This window comes from Bidens hawaiensis, unplaced genomic scaffold, assembly GCF_021521415.1.
Source record: "Bidens hawaiensis isolate Kalapana, Puna unplaced genomic scaffold, B.hawaiensis_p1.1 tig00025199_1, whole genome shotgun sequence".
NCBI classification, from domain to species: Eukaryota; Viridiplantae; Streptophyta; class Magnoliopsida; order Asterales; family Asteraceae; genus Bidens; species Bidens hawaiensis.
In genome coordinates, this window is record NW_027494015.1 from 111,494 (window position 1) to 132,500 (window position 21,007).

Consider the following 21,007-nt stretch of genomic DNA (forward strand, 5'->3'; position numbering starts at 1 on the left):
TTGAGTAACTGACTTGGTCATCACGTCTGCAATCTGATCATGAGTTCCACAGAGTTCAAGGGAGACTACACCCTTCTCCACCATTTCACGTATGAAGTGGTACTTTAGCTCTATGTGTTTGGCTCTACTATGATGAACTGGATTTTTTGCCAAACTAATTGCAGACTTTATATCACAATAAACAGTTGTTGAACTACCTTGCTTGAGTTTCATGTCTTCAAGTAACCTTCTCAGCCATATGGCTTGACATGCTTCCCCGGCTACAGCTATATACTCAGCTTCTGTGGTTGATAGTCCTACTATGGTCTTTTTCTTCGAGCTCCAAGAAACCGCTCCTCCTCCAACAGAAAATACATAAGCTGAGACGCTTTTACGATCATCAAAACAACCTGCCCAGTCGCTATCACTATATCCAACAAGAGATATATCAGTATCTCTTGAATACCATATACCAAAATAAGTTGTTCCAGCAACATACTTTAATATCCTTCCCACAGCACCCAAGTGTATCTTTGATGGACTTTGCATGAACCGAGACACAGTACCCACAACATATGCCAGGTTTAAGATAAATGAGTCCACCCACCATGCTATGGAACATTTCTCCATCAGCGTTTTCAGCTCCATCATCCACCATCAGCTTTTCACTATAATTCATAGGAGTATGTTGAATTTTAAGACTTGTTACATTGAACTTTTTTATCAGCCCTTGAGCATAAGCACATTGGTAAAGAAAAATTCCACTCTTTTGTTGATCAATTTCCAAAGCAAGGAACAAACTTAGAAGTCCCATGTCTGTCATTTCAAACGTGTCTTTCATGCTTCTTTTAAAGTCTTCAATGAGTTCATCACTAGAATATGCACATATGATATCATCAACATATAAACAAACATAAATGATATCACCTGTAGGAACTTGCTTCACATAGAATGTTGGCTCACTCATACTCTTCTTTTATCCATTAATGGAGAAGTATTGATCAATCTTAGCATACCATGCTCTAGGAGCCTGTTTCAGCCCATAAAGAGCCTTATTGAGTTTTTACGCCATATCTAGATATTCACGGGAATCAACCCTCAGGTTGTTCAACATAAATCTCTTCTTCAAGCTCTCCATTCAGAAAAGCAGATTTCACATCCAGTTGATGTATTTGGCAACCCTTTTGTGTTGCAACAGAAATCATGAGACGGATTGTTTCAAAACGTGCCACCAGAGCAAACGTCTCATGAAAGTCGATACCAGGTTGTTGTGAGTATCCCTTTGCAACCAACCTTGCCTTGTGTTTTACAATCCCACCTTGAGCATCCATCTTTTTTTGGTAAAGCCACTTCACACCCACTGACTTCCTTCCTGAAGGAAGAGACACAAGTTGCCATGTATTATTTTTTTCAATAGACTAAATTTCATGACACATAGCCTCACACCATTGCTTTGACTTTAATGCTTGAGAGAATGTATGAGGGTCTGAGATATTCAAAGAAAAGTGACATGTAGCAAGTGCATCTTCAGAGTCGGATAAGCCTTCACCGCTAGAGTACTCGTTTAACCAGGCAGGTGGTTTGTGTGATCGTTTTAAAGGACCATCTTGAGTATATGAAGGACTTGTTTGGGTATTTGATGGAGTATGAGGGTTAGATTAAGGGTTATTTTGTGAGGTGATAGGAATGGAATCTTAATTTTGGTGAGTTGGTGATGGAGACTCGTGAGAAAATATTTGTGGGGAAGTAGGGTTAGGTGATACAGTGGTATGGGTGTTGTCAAGTGGGGTAGGTTGTACAATGGTAAGGGTGTTGTCTCCCTTGAACTCTGTGGAACTTATGATCAGATTGCAGACATGATGAACAAGTCAGTTACTCAAGAAAAGTTTGCTTATATTCGTTCTCAGTTGGGTGTTGAGCAGTTGGGATCAAGGGGGGATGTTGAGACATGATCTCCAACTGTATGTGTGTGCATGCAAGACTCAAGTTGTTGCTGTTTCCATATCTTCAGATGGCCAATAATGCATGTAGCCCACGTGTTCATGCAGTTTATATTTTCCTATTTGTTTGTTAGAATAAGTGGTCAATCCCATGTATCTTTTACAGGGTTTGGTCAGTTAGTTTGTTTGACTCTTTTTAGGGTTATCTTTAAAGTCTTCAATGAGTTCATCACTAAAAGATGCACATATGATATCATAAAAATATAAACAAACATAAATGATATCACCTGTAGGAACTTGCTTCACATAGAATATTGGCTCACTCATATTTTCTTGTATCCATTAATGGAGAAGTATTGATCAATCTTAGCATACCATTCTCTGGGAGCCTGTTTCAACCCATAAAGAGCCTTATTGAGTTTGTACACCATATCTGGATATTCACGAGAATCAAACCCCTTAGGTTGTTCAACATATTCTTGAAGCTCTCCATTAAGAAAATCATATTTCACATCCAGTTGATGTATTGGCCAACCCTTTTGTGCTGCAACATAAATCATGAGACGGATTGTTTCAAAACATGCCACCGGAGCAAACGTCTCATGAAAGTTGATACCGGGTTGAGGGTAAAAACAGTACGTACAACAGATGGAAAAAATCCATTAAATTTATAAAGATAACCCTAAAATGACTCAACAAACTAACTGACCAAACCTAGTAAAAGATACGTGGGATTGACCACTTATTCTAGCAAACAAATAGGAAAATAAACTGCATGAATACGTGGGCTACATGCATTATTGGCCATTTGAAGATACGGAAACAACATCAACTTGAGTCTTGCATGCACACACATATAGTTGGAGATCATGTCTCAACACCAACGATAAAAAAGTGCTACAACACCCTTCCGACCAACTTGGGACTCCATTAAACACATATGAAGAGTAAACGAAAACTGAAATTCAGATAATGTTTTGGGAGAAATTGCGGAAATTGAGAATGAATGCCACAGATGTGTGGCAGCATGTATCCCTCATTAGATTTCTTCAAAAAATATTCAGGTTGGTTGATTTTGCAAATTGGGGTCCAATGAAACCCCTTATCTTCGATTAAAGCATGTTTCAAGCTTTATCACTGGCTTTTGTAATAATTGTGTGTTATATGAATTTTGCTATTTAGAGTAGGGTAGTGGTTAACTTGGTCGGCGTTGTTGAGGGAAGCCAGACATGAATGTCTTCGTTGTTGAGAAGTGGTTGCAGTGGCGGCGATTCAATCTGATATGGTTGTTGGTGGTAGTGGTGGTGGCAGACGGTTGTGGCGGTGGTAGCAGGTAGCGGTGGCGGTGGCTGGTTGTGGCAGGTGGGGTCGGTGGTAAGTGGGAGGGAGGGAGAACGTATATATATATTGTTTCTTTTTATGGTATATATTAAAGTATTTTTAATTTAGGAGGTGAAATGACCAATTTTCCATCATGTGCAAGGCACATGCACATGATCTAACTTAACGAGAAAATTTAACTTGGTTAGGGTTAAATGACAAACACTGTTGGATTTGGAAACGTAATGAATAAAACATATCAATTTTGAAGATAAAGGATAACGAATGAAATTTGATACAAACATAAAGGACAATTTCTGTAATTCTGTCTTTTTTTTTTGTAGGAAACACTGATTTAGGGCAAAATGATGATGGAGGTAAAAAGTTTGAGGAAATATCCTCAGACCCTTCTCTTTTGAAGGCTAAATTCTTTTACCTTAAAGTTACAAATAAAACCCATGAAGATTTTGTTTTGCATAAACAAACTCAAATAAAATTATAGGGTAACTTAAACAAATAACGAGATCTTAGAACCCACTGGGCAGGTTAATACGGTCAAAAACTTATAGACAAACCATGGATATTTGATTATGGTGCTACCACACCATGACATTTGAACTTTCGGACATGGTTTCAAAATCTAAACCTAAAATCAATCACATTAAAACTTAATATTTGTCTATATGTCTCATAAGTTGCTATGTATTATTCACGTCACAAAAGAATTAACTGCTTAGTTTTAATGCATCTCAAATTTTGTCTTTTACAATACCTCAAGACTGGATTGATTATTGGGTGAGGCACTGAACGCCAAGGATTGTATTACGTGGATGAAGTGACTCACCATGGTAATGGCATATTAGCCCATGGAACAACATACATAGAGGCTTGGTTGTGGCATAGAAGATTAGGGCATCCATAATCCATCTATTGGTTAAATGTCTTATTTCCAAAATTATTTCCTTTTGATAAAACATTAAATTGTGAAACTTGTGTTTTGACTAAATGTCATAGCCATACCTTTAAAACCGAACAACACTAAAGTCAATGACCCCTTTTCACTTATCCATTTGCATGTTTGGGGACTGGAAGAAGTTGACGGAGGTTAAGAATTTCGTTATTATCTTTTATTTCTTGATGAATACACTTGCATGATGTTGATTTATTTTTTAAAAGCCAAATATGAAGTTTTTGATAAATTTATGATCTTCAATACCATGATACAAACACAATTTAAAACCAACATTCAAACTTTTCTGTTTGATAATTGGGAGTATTAACAAAGATCTTTGGTTTGATAATGGGGAGAATATATCATCTATTGATTACCCTTTCAAATAACCAAACCCGAAAACCATGTCTAACAACAATAGTTTGGCTAACAATCTATCAATTTAGGTTGAAAGCCTTCTAAAAAACAACCTCAAATCTCGAAATCAGAACCAAAAACTGAACATTTTTGATAGTATGAAGTTCGATCTCAAACTAAATAGTAAAAATTATACCCCCTCGCAGAAGACACATACGCCGCTGTGTGGAAAGACACGACTCACCAAAGTTTATTTGGAATCACCTCAGGTAATAATATATACATCGCACCAGGGAGTCGCATCAAGCCTGGCTACCCACCAGACCAAATGTAAACGAAGGCAGAAGGTTCGTTGGAAGGGATATACTTCGGTCATGCCATGGTTGGAAGAGATTGGGTTGTCACACTCCAACCTCTGGCGGAAATACCAGGGCGTGAACTGATTGCTCACAGCTCTCAAGGTACTATCATGCAATAATGGAAATTTCAATATCTATTAATTAAAATTCAATTAAAACAAAATATTCCATACAATATCCAAAATCAACAAATAGTTCATCAAACAAACATAAATCATGAAACAAATGTCTCGTTTATTTTTCTATCTTGATTCTTAAGTTTGCTTTCAAATCTTGAACTAACTTCACATCACACGATGACATGCATACGCGTTACAAATAAAGTAGATTTGTCAACACAAGGTTGAGTGAGCAACACACCAGTTTCAATGTATATATAATAGAATGATAAATATTGCAACAAGTCAAATGAGATAACCAATTCAACCAATGAGCAAAATAGATGAGATGTCGAAAAGCACGAAGGCTAATACGACTGTCGTATGATCATACTATTATGAGATTATGCTGGACCTCTCCGAATGCGATTCTATATAGCAAATAAGCACATAACAAGTAAGGTATAAATTGTTAAATACAAGTGACAAGCAGTTGCAATTTGCGTAATAGATAATAAGAAAATATATAGTAATGCACACGTCCCCAAAACGGTAAAAATAGGTGCAAAAGGGGGAATGTGATACTCACATGATCGGATGAACGAAATATAAGTGATGATGTGAAAAAGATAAATCCTTCGTGATATACCGTTAAGGATTCCTAGTTAGATAAAGAAAATATGAATTAATTACAAAAATATATACACGATTGAATGAATTAAGATTTCGATGTGGTTTGAGTTATATTGCGATTATAATGATTATTGATTAAAAGATTGAACTCTATAATAATTATTATTGCAAAGATTAGTATTAGTGATTAATATTTATGAGAAACATTACTTTTAATAATTTATAACATCACATTTGCTTATATTTGATGTGATGAATATATAATCAAATTTAATAATTAATAATTTATATAACAAATATAAACTATACTTATAATTACTAGAATAAATAAAAAAGTTATATAAATAAATAATTATAATATGTAATAATACGCATAATAATATTTAATATTTATCTGGAATCTTTAACGAAATTTAATGGTAAAAATATAGTTGGTTCGTTTAACACATTTAATACATTTTATTATATTATTGCTTAAAAAAATAATACATATATATAATATATATATAAATATATAGAACTTGTAAAAACGATCAATGGCGAGAATGCCAATGATGATGTTTGGGTTTTTATAAAGTAACGTTAATTTAATATTATTAAGAATACACTTATGACACACACACACACACACACACACACTATAAGGCCCCGTCATCAGTGCCCTATATTAGGCGTTGGACTTACTCATAAACATAGTCTTTAATATCAGAGTTAATTAAAACTTTCGCGGAATTTAAAATATTCATTAAACATTACATATAACTTCATAAACATGTCTTAACAAACATTATTGTCTTTCAAATTAAACATAAATAAAACTAAAAACATCTTGAGTCTTCGGATGCTAGTCTCTTATTCATCTGCAATGTGCCCCTATCAAGCCAGCTGCCTCATTCTACTCACCTGCGTGCATACTAAAAGTCATCTACGCTGAGTGAGTTCTAGTTATTCATACAACATAAAAGACATTCATAATTACATACTTTTGTTCATACTTTATACTTTCATACATTCGTTCATTATACACTTACTTTCATACTTTCTTTCTTTCATTATCATACCTTACGTTTTAAAGAGCATTACGCCCTACTTTCCTCGAGTATTATTAGGGCCCAGTTCCCTCTTGCCTCGAGTATTATTAGGGCCCGGTTCCTCTTTCCTCGAATTTTATTAGGGTTCTGTTCCCTCTTGCCTCGAGTATTATTAGGGCCCGGTTCCTTCTTGCCCCGAGTATTATTAGAGCTCGGTTCACTTTCGTTACAATACAACCATACATTACCTTTCTTTGTAATTACCAATATAACATTCATACATACTCTTCATAATATCATACATACAATATTCTTACATATTTTCTTTCACATATTCATTTCATACATACTATACTATACTTTCCTTAACAATACGTGTAATATACGAAGAGCGTTCACGTACTGTCAAGCATTCATTCATAATACAAACATAACTATCACATTCATCATTAAGACATACATTTACCATTTTAGGTAAGTGTATTAACATTAACATTGAGTATGCATACAACCCCTAAAACATAACAAAGAAATGAGGCTAGAAACTCACCTGGATCCTGTTACGTTCTCCGTTCACGGTTATTCCTTTCTTTAACCGAGCTCTGCTAACTGTATATTAATTACGTGTATTAATACTTGTCCTAATCACAATATTCATATTCCAACCCAAAATAGCAAAGTCTGGTCTATTCTAATGGCTTTATAAGGTATTGTATTCATAAGCAATTTACTTAGAATACAATTTTACCTTTAAGCACTATTGTATTCGAATGTATATGTATATAACCACCCATGTATACGGGTATAAGGACTGTATTCGAATCACCCAATGTATTCGAGTATATGCATAATGTATCCTAGGAGACTGATATTTGGTTTTAATTTCTTTCTCTAGGTATTCGAACACAACATATTCCCTTTTGTATTCGAATACTTAATGTATTCGAATCGGGCTTGTTACCACCATGTATTCAAATGACCAAGTGTTGGGTTTCAATTGTATTCGAGTCCTTAAGTGTATTCTAGCATGCATATTGTATTCGATTCTTTAATTGTATTCGAACGTGTACAATGTATTCGAGTCACACAATGTATTCGAATGTGAGCATGTATGCGAACTCCTTAAGTGTATTCGAGTCATGTATGCATTCGAATGTAAGCATGTATTCAAGTTATAACATGTAAGCGAATATGCATATTGTATTCGAATTAATCCATGTATTCGAGGGCATACATTATATTCGAATCCTATGATGTATGCGAGTATGCCAATGTATTCGAGTTTACCCTTTCATATCCTTGTATTCGAATAGACTGATACGCTCGAACACAAATTGTATTTGAGTCATACAATGTAATCGAATGTATAGGTTGTAATCGAGTCATACATGTATTCGAATATCACCATTGTATTCGAGTAATACAATGTATTCGATCAGGTGTATTGTATACGAGTCATGATGTATTCGAATTTATACAATGTAATCGAACGACCTTCTGCCTATAGTCCTTTTATCGTCATTTCTTTACATCTCACGATATTAACACTTTATTATGGCACTATATCATCCTTACTCGTTTCCATTTCCGTTTTTGGCCAATACTTAACCCGTTTATCTATAAATCTTGAACCTTTATGGGCATAAAACGTTCTAGGCTAGATCTAGGGTTTCCTTTATGAACCGTATATATATCCGTGAGTTCGTTAAGTCCATTATAAACATCAAGTTTGTATTTTTATGATCCATCTATACCCGATCTACTATAGAGTTAAGTTTTAGGGCAAACCGTTCATGAAAATGTAACCTTTAAAGATAAAGAACATATATTTAATCGTTTGTTAGGTCACGTCTAGCTTTGGTTATGACAATAATCTTGTATCTTGCTTGTATATCCAAGATCTAACAAGATATAGCTTGGTTTTGGTCTTGGATCTTCTCTTCTTGCTCACGGCAGTATGAGAGAAGATGTGTGTGTGTTTTGAGTGTGTTGGGAATAAGAAAGATATAAATTAGGGTTTTAGGGAGGTTTAAGGGAGTATTTATACTCTCTTAAGCCCATGGACCTAAGTCCCATCACCACCCTTTAATCCACATATCATTAATCCAAGTCCATACCCTTTATTATATTTAATCTTAATTAAATATTACACACATTAAACAAACACAATTTCTTTATTTATTAATATAAAAAGTAGCATGTTACAAGTCTTCCCTCCTTAAATAGGTTTCGTCCCTGAAACCTAACTATTTCTAAAATAAATCTGGGTAAAACTTGTGCATCTCTTCTTCATCTTCCCATGTAGCGTCTGATACTTTGCGATGCTTTCATAACAGTTTCACTAAGGGTATAACCTTGTGAGGGAGTTGCTTTTCCTTGCGGTCAACTAACTCTACAGGTTGCTCAATGTAGTTCAGTTTCTAATCAACCTCAATATCTACCAATGGAACATGAGACGTGTCATCAGCTAGTGTAACGATTCCGACGAAACCCGGTATACCCTAACCGGTAGATAATAGTTACGTCATATTTAATGTCGGATACATGAATTACCATAGTAATTATACAAGAATACAGGGTTCACTGTATGGATTGTACGTGAATATATAATTCATCGTATTGAATATGCGATCAATCGATCGATAGTTATTGAAGCCCGAACGAATCGAGGGTTCAATTATAGACGATGTCTATAGTATTTAATGATTTTACGAAGCATTAATGCTTCGGGATAAGTAAAGTACAGCACAGAAAAAGAATTTCGATTTAATGGTACGTCGGTACATTAAACGAAACCTTTAATACCAAACCGAGCAAGAGACGATCGATCAAGCCGAAAAAGATGCGCTATAATTAATGATATGATGTTTTAAGTTAATAAATGTCATGGTTTAAGTTTTTAAAGTTCTTAAATCGGTTTTATATAAATTTCATTTTTAAGCCGAATTAAACATTTAACCGAAAAAACGAACTGAACCAGATTATCCAAAACATTATCCAGATCTCCGATATCCGAACATGTGGCTAAGAATGAAGAGGTGGGTCCCACCCCACCCCTTCACATTTCCGATCGGATTGGGAAAGGTCCCATAGCCCTTCATTTTCTTTTTTTCATCAAGCATATCAACAATTCTCCATCTCCTTTCCATTCTATGATCCAAAACCGAGATTTTGTGGCAAGAAAACAAGGTAAAGAATCGAGTTAATCACGTTTCCATCTTCGTTTCTTGAGTTTGTTTGCAAGAAAATGAGGTTTCAAAGATGAAAACCGATTCTTGCGTGATCAAGTGATGTATACGGGTTATACAAGGGATCTTGGTCCTAGAAAGGAGTTAAACGAACCAAAAACGAATTTTTACGGTTTAAATCTTTGTTTTTGAATCATAACCGAAACTATAGTGTAAGAGGCTTGATCGTGAGTGTAACTTGCTTGGTATTGTGGTATGTTGGTTGTAGGTTCTGTATTTAGTGGTAGATGAGGCGGAAAGACGAGTTTGTAGCTTGTAGTGGCGGAAAACGAAAGGTATATTCGGTTTATGTACGGTTTTGGAGTTTTTGGACAGATTGTGGTGTGTTTAGAGTTGGGTCATGAAATTTTACAGGGATGTTCTATATATGAAAATAAGAGTTCTGTGAAGTTTTGGTAATTTTTGGATAAAGGATGAATATTTGGTGAATTTAATGCTTGGTTTTGGCTAAAAATGGTGAAAAACAGTTAAATATCATGAAAAAATCTGGAAAATTGCAGATAAGCTTTTTATATCATGTATAAGTCACACACAAAATTTTAGGTCAGTTGGAGAAGTCTAAGTAGGATTTTCGGTTAAACGAGTTCTAGGGTTTTGTAGCTCGGTTTTAGTGAAAATGGCATGTAAAAGAAGATTTTGGTTCTGGAAAAATTACAGGGGACTATGTGGATGGCAGGGGACATCCAGGAAAAATTTGGGATTTTTCTAAGATCGTTTGGTATTTACGACATATTTAGTGTTTAAATGGTGTTTAAAAATAGATAAATAAATTTTAAATATAAAAATTAATTCTGGAAATATTTCTATAAATTTCCCCACTGTCAAAATGTTATTTGTGCAAAATTTCAAGATCCGAGGTTAAACGGATAATTATTTGTGCTAATTATCAAACTTTTAAAGTTAAAACGCGTAAACCGGTGAAGTTCGCTTAAGCGAGCTGACTGGTGTATAAAAACCCTAAAAATGAACTATTTTCATATAATTGAGTTAAACAAGTAAAAATGAATCATCCGAAAATAATTCGGATGATTTGGGTATTTTTAACCGATTTAACAGTTTCCGGTGCACTAAAGACGGAAACGGGTCCTGCGGCCAATCGGGGCGTCTAAACCGAGCTCTAATTTCACATCTTTAATTAAATTATCAGTCAACCACTACTCTCGGGTCGTGTGTGACCAAAATCATTTTTGAAACGTAAAAACGGATAACCGTGCTAGGCACGCAAAACGAGAAAAACGACTAATAGTAGTAGTGACCATGGAACTCTAAACGACATCACAATCTGAGTCCGGAGAAGTGTTTCTGGGTTAACATTGCCCCCGGAATGGGTACAGTACTGGGTGGACAGTGTCCCCAGATGTACCGGTTGATACGGTTAAAGATTTTATAAACAATAATTGTATAATAACGATCATAGGGATCATATTACAGATTGGACGTGTTAATTGATAATGATTGTTGTTACCTGCTTGCATGTGCTAAGGTGAGTTTCACGAGCCGCTTTTTCTGAATTGTTTTCAAATATTTTCCCGTGGCGGAAGCATGTTACTATTGAAATGTTTAAATACATACTGAACGCATGGATTTGCGTGTATTTATAAATATTTGATTGTACGGGAATCGTACGGAATGGGTACAATACTGGGTTAACAGTGTCCCCAGATGTCTTTGGAAGTGTTACTGGGTTAACTGTGTCCCCAGATGTCTTTGGAAGTGTTTCTGGGTTAACGTTGCCCCCAGAATGAGTACAGTACTGGGTTAACAGTGTCCCAGATAATATTATATTTTGATAATAATTTATCATGGTTTACTCGAATTGTGAAACTCACCAACTATTCGTAGTTGACCCGTTTTCTCACATGCTTTTCAGGTACAATTAAGATGAAGTGATTGCTTACGTGCTAAGTGCTTGATGTGTGTAAGATTTGCGTGCGGGATGTTAGGATACATTATAACAGATAGAATTATGTATCGTATTGTATGATGTGTGTATCACATAGACGGTAATGAAATACGAGATAATGAAATTTTGAAGTATATTAATGCATTCAGTTTTCTTTATAAACAATGTGGTTGATATCAGAGGTGTCTGTCGCATCCCGTTTACGTTTCCGCTGCGGTTGCGGGGTGTTACAGCTAGGCATTTCCTCATATGAGAAACATGGAAGGTTGAATGAATTCCTTCTAACTCCTCGGGTAAATCTAGCTTATAAGCCACTTCACCCACATGATCCATAATCTTAAACGGTCCAATGTACCTCGGACTCAACTTCCCTCTCTTTCTAAGACGAATAATTCATTTCCATGGCGAGACCTTGAGCATCACATTGACACCAACGTTAAACTCGATCGGTCGTTGCCGCTTATCAGTATACGACTTCTGACGGTCTTGATCAGCTTTCATCCTTGCCTTGATCTGATCAAACTTTGAAGAAGTTGTTTGCACAAACTCAAGTCTTCCCATCTCTTTTTGACCAATCTCACCCCAACATACCGGGGTTCTACATCGTCTTCCATACAACATTTTAAACGGTGGCATACCAATACTTGAATGGTAGCTGTTGTTATAGGAGAACTCTGACAGATGCATATGATCATCCCAACTTCCTCCAAAGTCTAAAACACAATCACGTAGCATATCCTCAAGGGTTTGGATCGTCCTTTCAGTCTGTCCACATGTTTGAGGATGATACGCCGTACTGATGTTCAATCTTGTTCCCATAGCTTCATGGAACTTCTTCCAGAATCTCGAAGTAAAGCGAGTATCTCTATCAGATATAATCGGCAATGGCACTCCATGCTTAGTCAAAACTTCCTTGATGAACAAACTCGCTAACTTTTCTGATGAGATAGCCTCTCGTGTAGGCATAAAGTGAGCACTTTTGGTCAAACGGTCCACTATCACCCAAATGATATCATGATGCTTAGCTGTACGAGGTAGCTTAGTTATGAAATCCATGGTGATGTGTTCCCATTTACATTCGGGTATCTCCAAAGGCTGCATCTTCCCATAAGTCTTCTAATGTTCAGCTTTAACTTGCAAGCAAGTTAAAAGCACTTACTAACATAATCTAATACATCATTCTTCATACCAGGCCACCAATAGTCACTCTTTAAGTCTTGATACATCTTAGTGGATCCTGGATGGATTGAATATCTTGACTTATTAGCTTCATATAATATTCGACCTCTATGATTTCCACGGCGTGGAATCAGCATGCGGTCAAATCTAGTCTTAAAACACCATGAGTGTTTTCCATCAACTTGTCTTGCTGACCGTAAATCCTTTCCTTTTTCACTAGCCCTGCATCTTCCAATACTTCCGTCTACACCTTGATGATTTCTTCGAAAAGACTTGAGTTCATAATCAATTGGTATGACTTCATTGTTGCAATAACTTCTTCATTCTTACGGCTTAGCGCATCAGCAACCACATTAGCTTTACCAGGATAGTACTTAATATCGCAATCGTAGTCCTTTATCAACTCTAACCACCTTCTCTGCCTCATGTTCAATTCTTTGTGTGATCTGCGTAAATAGTACACTTAGTACCATAAAGATAATGCCTCCATATATTGAGAGCATGCACTACTGCTGCTAGCTCTAAATCATGCGTTGGGTAGGTACTTTCAGGAACCTTTAACTGCCTGGACGCATAAGCTATAACCTTTCCTCGTAGCATCTACACACAACTTAACCCACGATGCGAAGCATCAGTACAAACAACCAAATCCTCATCCTCATCGGGTAAAACAAGGATTGGAGCTTGCGTGAGTCTTTTATTTAATTCATCGAAAGATTCTTCTTGAAACTTACCCCAACTGAATACTACCGACTTTTGGGTCATACCGGTCAACGGTGCAGCTATCTTGGAGAAGCCCTCGATGAATCTCCTATAATAACCAGCAAACCCTAAGAAGCTTCGTATATCAGTCGGGTTCTGCGGAGTCTTCCAATTCGTTATCACCTCAATCATAGTTGGGTCCACGGTAATCCCTTCAGGATTGATCACGTGAACTAGAAACTGCACTACTCGTAACCAGAACACGTATTTCGAAAACTTATCATACAACTTCTCTTCCTTCAAAACCTACAATACTTCCTTCAGATACTTAACATGATCAAACTCGCTCTTTGAATAAATAAATATATCATCAATGAAAATGATAACCGACTTATTCAACATCGGCCGACACACCCTATTCATCATGTCCATAAACGCTGCAGGAGCATTTGTTAGACCGCATGACATCACGAGGAACTCGTAGTGTCCATACCGAGTCCAGAACGCTGTTTTAGGGATGTCTGACTCTTTCACTTTTAGCTGATGGTAGCCTGATCTGAGATCTATTCGATAGAACCAACTCGAACCTTGTAGTTGGTCAAACAAATCATCAATCCTTGGCAACGGATATCTATTCTTCACCGTATGTTTATTCAACTCACGATAGTCAATGCACATTCTCATACTTCCATCCTTCTTCTTAACAAATAATACCGGTGCGCCCCACGAGGAAACACTCGATCTTATAAAACCCTTGTCGAGGAGCTCCTGTAGTTGGGATATCAATTCTTTCATTTCGGATGGTGCCAGGCGGTAAGGTGCTTTCGCGACGGGCTGGGCTCCTTGTATTAAATCTATCTGAAATTCTATCTCTCGATCCGGTGGCAACCCCGGCGGATCCTTAGGGAATACTTCTGGGTAGTCGTGCACGATAGGAACATCTTTCATTTCTTTTATCTCGGCCGTAACGTTGACAACATACGCCAGGTAGGCACCGCACCCTCTCCTTAACAAGCCCTCGGCTTTTATCATTGAAATGACATTAAGCCCAGAACTTTCCTTATCACCATAAACCGTCACCGCACTACCATCTAAGGACTTTAACCTTATGATACTACTCTTACACACTATCTGAGCTTCAAACTCAGATAACCAATCCATTCCCAAAACTACATCGAACCCTCCTAAGGTCATCACATACAGGGTAACAGGGAACTCACGTCTCTCTAACTCTATCTTACAATCCTTAACCATATTCATTATTTTAACCATGGTTTCACTAGCGGTTTGAACTATAAACGTTGCTGGCCCAGTCGTCCATGCCCAATCCTAATGGACAAACCTTAGCCCCTAGCTCTATAATCCACCCTACCCAGTCCCTGCAGGCACTCGACAACATTTCATTTTAGCTAATTCACTAAATGTTGTAGCTACGAAACTTTTATTAGCACCTGAATCAAACAATACGAAAGTGGAAACACCGTTTACTAGAAACGTACCTGTGACAATGTCTGGAATTTGCTTGGCTTGCTCCTGAGTCAGCATGTAAGCTCTGGTCTTTGGCCTTGCTTGCTCAACATCTTTCTATCCACTACCTCCAGCTTCACCATCGGTGCACTCATTTGCAAAATGACATGTCTTACCGCACTTGTAACATGCGGGCTTGGCATTACACTCATGAGCATAATGGCCTGCCTTTCCACACTTATAGCAAACATATGATCCAACTCTGCACTCTCCAGCATGAATTTTCCCGCACTTATTACATGTATCAGAACCAATACCCCACCTACACTCACCACCGTGCATCTTACCGCAAGTCTTGCACGTCTTCTTCTCCCACACCTTCTGTTTCATGTCATTAGAGTTCCACAACTGAGTACCGGGTCGCTTAGCATGATTGACCCACTTCTTATTCTTTCTATCTTCCCCCACCACAACATCATCCACAACCAAGTCTTCATAAACCATCTCAGCGAGTTGCACTGCTGATTCAAACATAGCAGGTTTATTTGCCCTGACTAGTGTGCGGACGTTATGCGGCGGTCCTCTTACATAGCATTTGATCCTCTTGGCCTCGGTGTTAACCATATCAGGCACCAACCTTGACATTCGGTTAAATTCGATAGTGTACTCACGGTGTGTCATCTTTCCCGCTTTCAATTTCAGAAACTTCATCTCAGCCCTTTCAACTTTGGCATTAGAACAAAACCTCTTCATTACCAAATCCTTCAGATCATCTCACTTTATTGCCATAATCTCATCTCGGGTCTTCCTCTGCTTCACACTCTCCCACCAATACATAGCTTCATCACCAAATGACTGGGTGGCATAACCCACTGCTTGGTCGGGACGGCACTCGCTTATTCAGGTAACCTTGTTCATCGCGGTTATCCATTGGAGAGTAGCGATTGCGTCTCCCAAACCAGTCAGCTTCGGCGAGTCGCAATCTTTGGACGACTTGTAGTTACACCCACCTCGGCCTCTCTTCCTGTCATCAACCTTCACATATCGAACTTCACTCGAGTCACCCTTCTCTCTCTCATCATCTTTCTTACCATTCTCTCCTGACCATTCAGCAGTTCTTGCATGACTTCTAGCCGACTTTTCAGGTTGTAGATTCTTCACTGCAGCAACTACAGCTTGGGCAATGGCAGCTTGAACGACAGGGTCAAGTTGATACCCTTCATTCTGGCTTGGCCTTCGCAGAGTCTCACTTGGCCCTTCCACAGAGTTAAAAACTAGTCCTTCAGAAGGTTCTCAGATCCTACGTGGCCTACCACGACATCGCGTTCGACCTTCTTATCCAGCAACTTTCCTAGCTCCAGCCATTCGTATTTTATAAGGAAACACAAACTTCATCAGTCAAGGAACTATTTAGTACAAGGATAGTAAGGCTAATAGGTAATAACAGTGGCCAGCTGTGATTAGCTGATCACGTTACTTTCCGTGTCCTATACACTTCCCCTTATGAGTCCATTTGTGCTAAGTTATACTTTTAAACAGTTAATCAATCAATCAAACAATCAATTAATCCTATCCCTAATATACACATATCCTTTCTTTAGAAATTAAGCTAACGTCATTACATATTATTTAAGCATATACTTCACCTTTACTGAGCTTGCTTGGGTGACACACGGCTATCTTGAACTGGTATCTTCTTTCTTTTCTTACTTAAATCCCATTCTCTGTTCGAGTCTAAGCATGTAGGATTCTTAATTCTCTCAAACTTTTCTCCGATACCAACTTGTAAGGCCCCGTAACCGGTGCCCTACATTGGACTTTGGATTTACTCATAAACTCAGTAATTAATATCGTAGTTAATTAAAACTTTTGAGGAATATAAAACTTTCATTAAACATTACGTATAACTTCATAAACATGTATTAACAAACATTCTTGTATTTCAAATTAAACATAAATAAACATAAAAACATCTTGAGTCTTCGGATGCCAGTCTCTTATTCATCTGCCATGTGCCACGCTGAAGCCAGCTACCTCATTATACTCACCTGCGTGCATACTAAAAGTCAGATACGGTGAGTGAGTTCTAGTTAATCATACAACATACAAGACATTCATAATTACATACTTTCGTTCATACTTTATACTTTCATACATTCGTTCATTATACACTTACTTACTTTCATACTTTCTTTCTTTCATTATCATACCTTACATTTTAAAGAGAATTACGCCCTACTTTCCTCGAGTATTATTAGGGCCTGGTTCCCTCTTGCCTCGAGTATTATTAGGGCCCGGTTCCCTCTTGCCTTGAGTATTATTAGGGCCCAGTTCTCTCTTGCCTTGAATATTATTAGGGTTCGGTTCTCTCTTGCCTCGAGTATTATTAGGGCCCGACACCCTCTTGCCTCGAGCATTATTAGGGCCGGGTTCCCTTTCGTTACCATACAACCATACATTACCTTTCTTTGTCATTACCAATATAACATTCATACATACTTTTCATAATATCATACAAACAATATTCATACATACTTTCTTTCATATACTCATTTCATACATACTATACTATATTTCTTTAACAATACGTGCAATATCCGAAGATCGTTCACGTACTGTCAAGCATTCATTCATAATATAAACATAACTATCACATTCATTATTAAGACATACATTTACCATTTAAGGTAAGTGTATCAACATTCACATTGTGTATGCACACAGCCCCGAAAACATAACAAAGAAATCGGGCTAGAAACTCACCTGGATCCTGTTATGTTCTCCGTTCACGGTTATTCCTTTCTTTAACTGAGCTCTGCTAACTGTATATTAATTACATGTATTAATACTTGTCCTAATCACATTATTCATATTCCATCCCAAAATAGCTAAGTCTGGTCTATTCTAATGGCTTTATAAGGTATTGTATTCATAAGCAATTTACTTAGAATACAATTTTACCTTTAAGCACTATTGTATTCGAATGTATATGTATATTACCAGCCATGTATTCGGGTATAAGGATTGTATTCAAAACACCCAATGTATTCGAGTATATGCATAATGTATCCTAGGAGACTGTTATTTGGTTTTAATTTCTTTCTCTAGGTATTCGAACACAACATATTCCCTTTTGTATTTGAATTGGGCTTGTTACCACCATGTATTCGAATGACCAGGTGTTGGGTTCCAATTGTATTCGAGTCTTTTATTGTATTCAAATGTGTACAATGTATCCGAGTCACACAATGTATTCGAATGTGTGCATGTATGCAAACTCCTTAAGTGTATTCGAGTCATGTATGTATTCGAATGTAAGAATGTATTCGAGTTATGACATGTAAGCGAATATGCATATTGTATTCGAATTCATCTATGTATTCGAGGGCATACATTGTATTCGAGTCCTATGATGTATGCGAGTATGCCAATGTATTCGAGTATACCCTTTCATATCCTTGTATTCGAATAGACTGATACGCTCGAATACAAATTGTATTCGAGTCATACAATGTAATCGAATGTATATTTTATAATCTAGTCATACATTTATTCGAATATCACCATTGTATTCGATTAATACAATGTATTCGATCAGGTGTATTGTATGCGAGTCGTGATGTATTCGAATTTATAAAATGTAATCGAACGACCTGCTGCCTATAGTCCTTTTATCGTCATTTCTTTACATCTCACGATATTAACACTTTATTATGGCACTATATCATCCTTACTCGTTTCCATTTCCGGTTTCGGCCAAGACTTTACCCGTTTATCCATAAAGCTTGAACCTTTATGGGTTTAAAACGTTCTAGGCTAGATCTAGGGTTTGCTTTATGAACCGTATATATATCTATAAGTTCGTCAAGTCCATTTTAAACATCAAGTTTGCATTATTATGATCCATCTATACGCGATCTACTCGAGGGTTAAGTTTTAGGGCAAACCGTTTATAAAAATGTAACCTTTAAAGATAAAGAACATACATTTAATCATTTGTTAGGTCACGACTAGCTTTGGTTATGACAATAATCTTGTATCTTGCTTGTATACCCAAGATCTAACAAGATATAGCTTTGTTTTGGTCTTGGATCTTCTCTTCTAGATTACGGCCGTATTAGAGGAGATGTGTGTGTGTGTGTGTGTGTGTGTGTGTTTTGAGTGTGTAGGGAATAAGAAAGATAGAAATCAGGGTTTTAGGGTTTTAGGGAGGTTTAAGGGAGTATTTATACTCTCTTAAGCCCATGGACTTAAGGCCCATCACCACTCTTTAATCCAAGTCAATACCCTTATTATATTTAATTTTAATTCAATATTACACACATTAAACAAACATAATTTCTTTATTTATTAATACAAATAGTAGGATGTTACACACACACACACATATATATATATATATATATATATATATATATATATATATATAGACACACTTGAATATGTAAACGAAAGCTTTTACAAGATCTGACAAGAAACACAAACTCCAATATGTCGGTTTTAATAAAATAATATCTAATTTATGTTTAATATTAATTAAAATAAGTTATGAACCATTAAAACAATAAATAACAAAACTATAAAAAAAACTAGGCTGGGGGAGGCTCGAACCCGTGCCCCCAGCTATCTTGCAACTGAAACACCAACACACCACCAGCTGAGCTGGGGGTGTTATATGGTTAAGCTATGAAAACTATAATTTAAAAACCTAAACTGTTTATACCCAATTCAAAATAAGAACCCTAGAATTCTAAATAGATTAATCCATGTTATGTTTGAGCAATTAAGTTTAGGGTTAATGATCAGTTCTTAAATACGATCTTGTTACATATAAGAAACCAGAAACATTGACAAATTAAAGGTGAACGAAATCATCTTTCCTGCGGCTTGTTCTGGAACTCGATATGGACTACACGACTTATATTACTGAAAAGGGGTTTAAGTTCCAGGCTGGATTAGATGGTGCATACGAGTTTAATTGCATTATATTGATCTGTTAGTGGCCTATTGTTATCTTGGTATGAACGTTTTTTCGCAAATCAAGTAAACGAGATCAAACGGATTGTATATTCCAAATTGAACGTGTCGGTGTGATGACAATAGACGTAGGAACGATCTCCTAATATAAATTTCAAGTTTGAGACGTAAATTAAGCTTCAAGGAATCAAAATGGGTTGCGGGCTGAATGAATTAGGATATGGATACGGGTCTTCAATACGGGTAAATGGGTCCAGAAATAAATATATATTATTATAATCAAATTTGCTATTTGGTCCTTCAAGTTTGGGTGGGGATAATATATGGGTTACAGTTTGTTTAGGGTTAATTTTGCAACATTTTGAAAGTTAATTTATATATAATAAATATATAATAAACCATTAAGAATAAAATAATAATTACTCGATAAACACGGTAATTTTTATTGATAAAATTTTCCGAACACAAAACGGGTCGGGTAACGATTATTCAAATAATAATATAAAAATCCGAGTTGTTACATGGGTCATAATCAGTAGTTGACATGTGGACACATGATCACAAAAAAAGGATTTAAAAAGGGGGGAAAGGCGACAATCGTCGTGGGTAACTCAGAGGCCACCGGCAGCGGTGGCGACCAACATAGTACCAGAGACAGAAGAACTCTGTTTTTTTTTTTTTTTTTTTTTTTTTTGCAGGAAGCATTGATTTAGGGCAGAACGACGATGGAGGTAACAGGTTTGAAGAAGTATCCTCAGACCCTTCTCTTTTGAATGCCAAATTCTGTTACCCTAAAATTTTAGAATTATTAAACAACACCCCCTCAAGATTTCGTTAATTATAAAAGTGACATGTACATGGT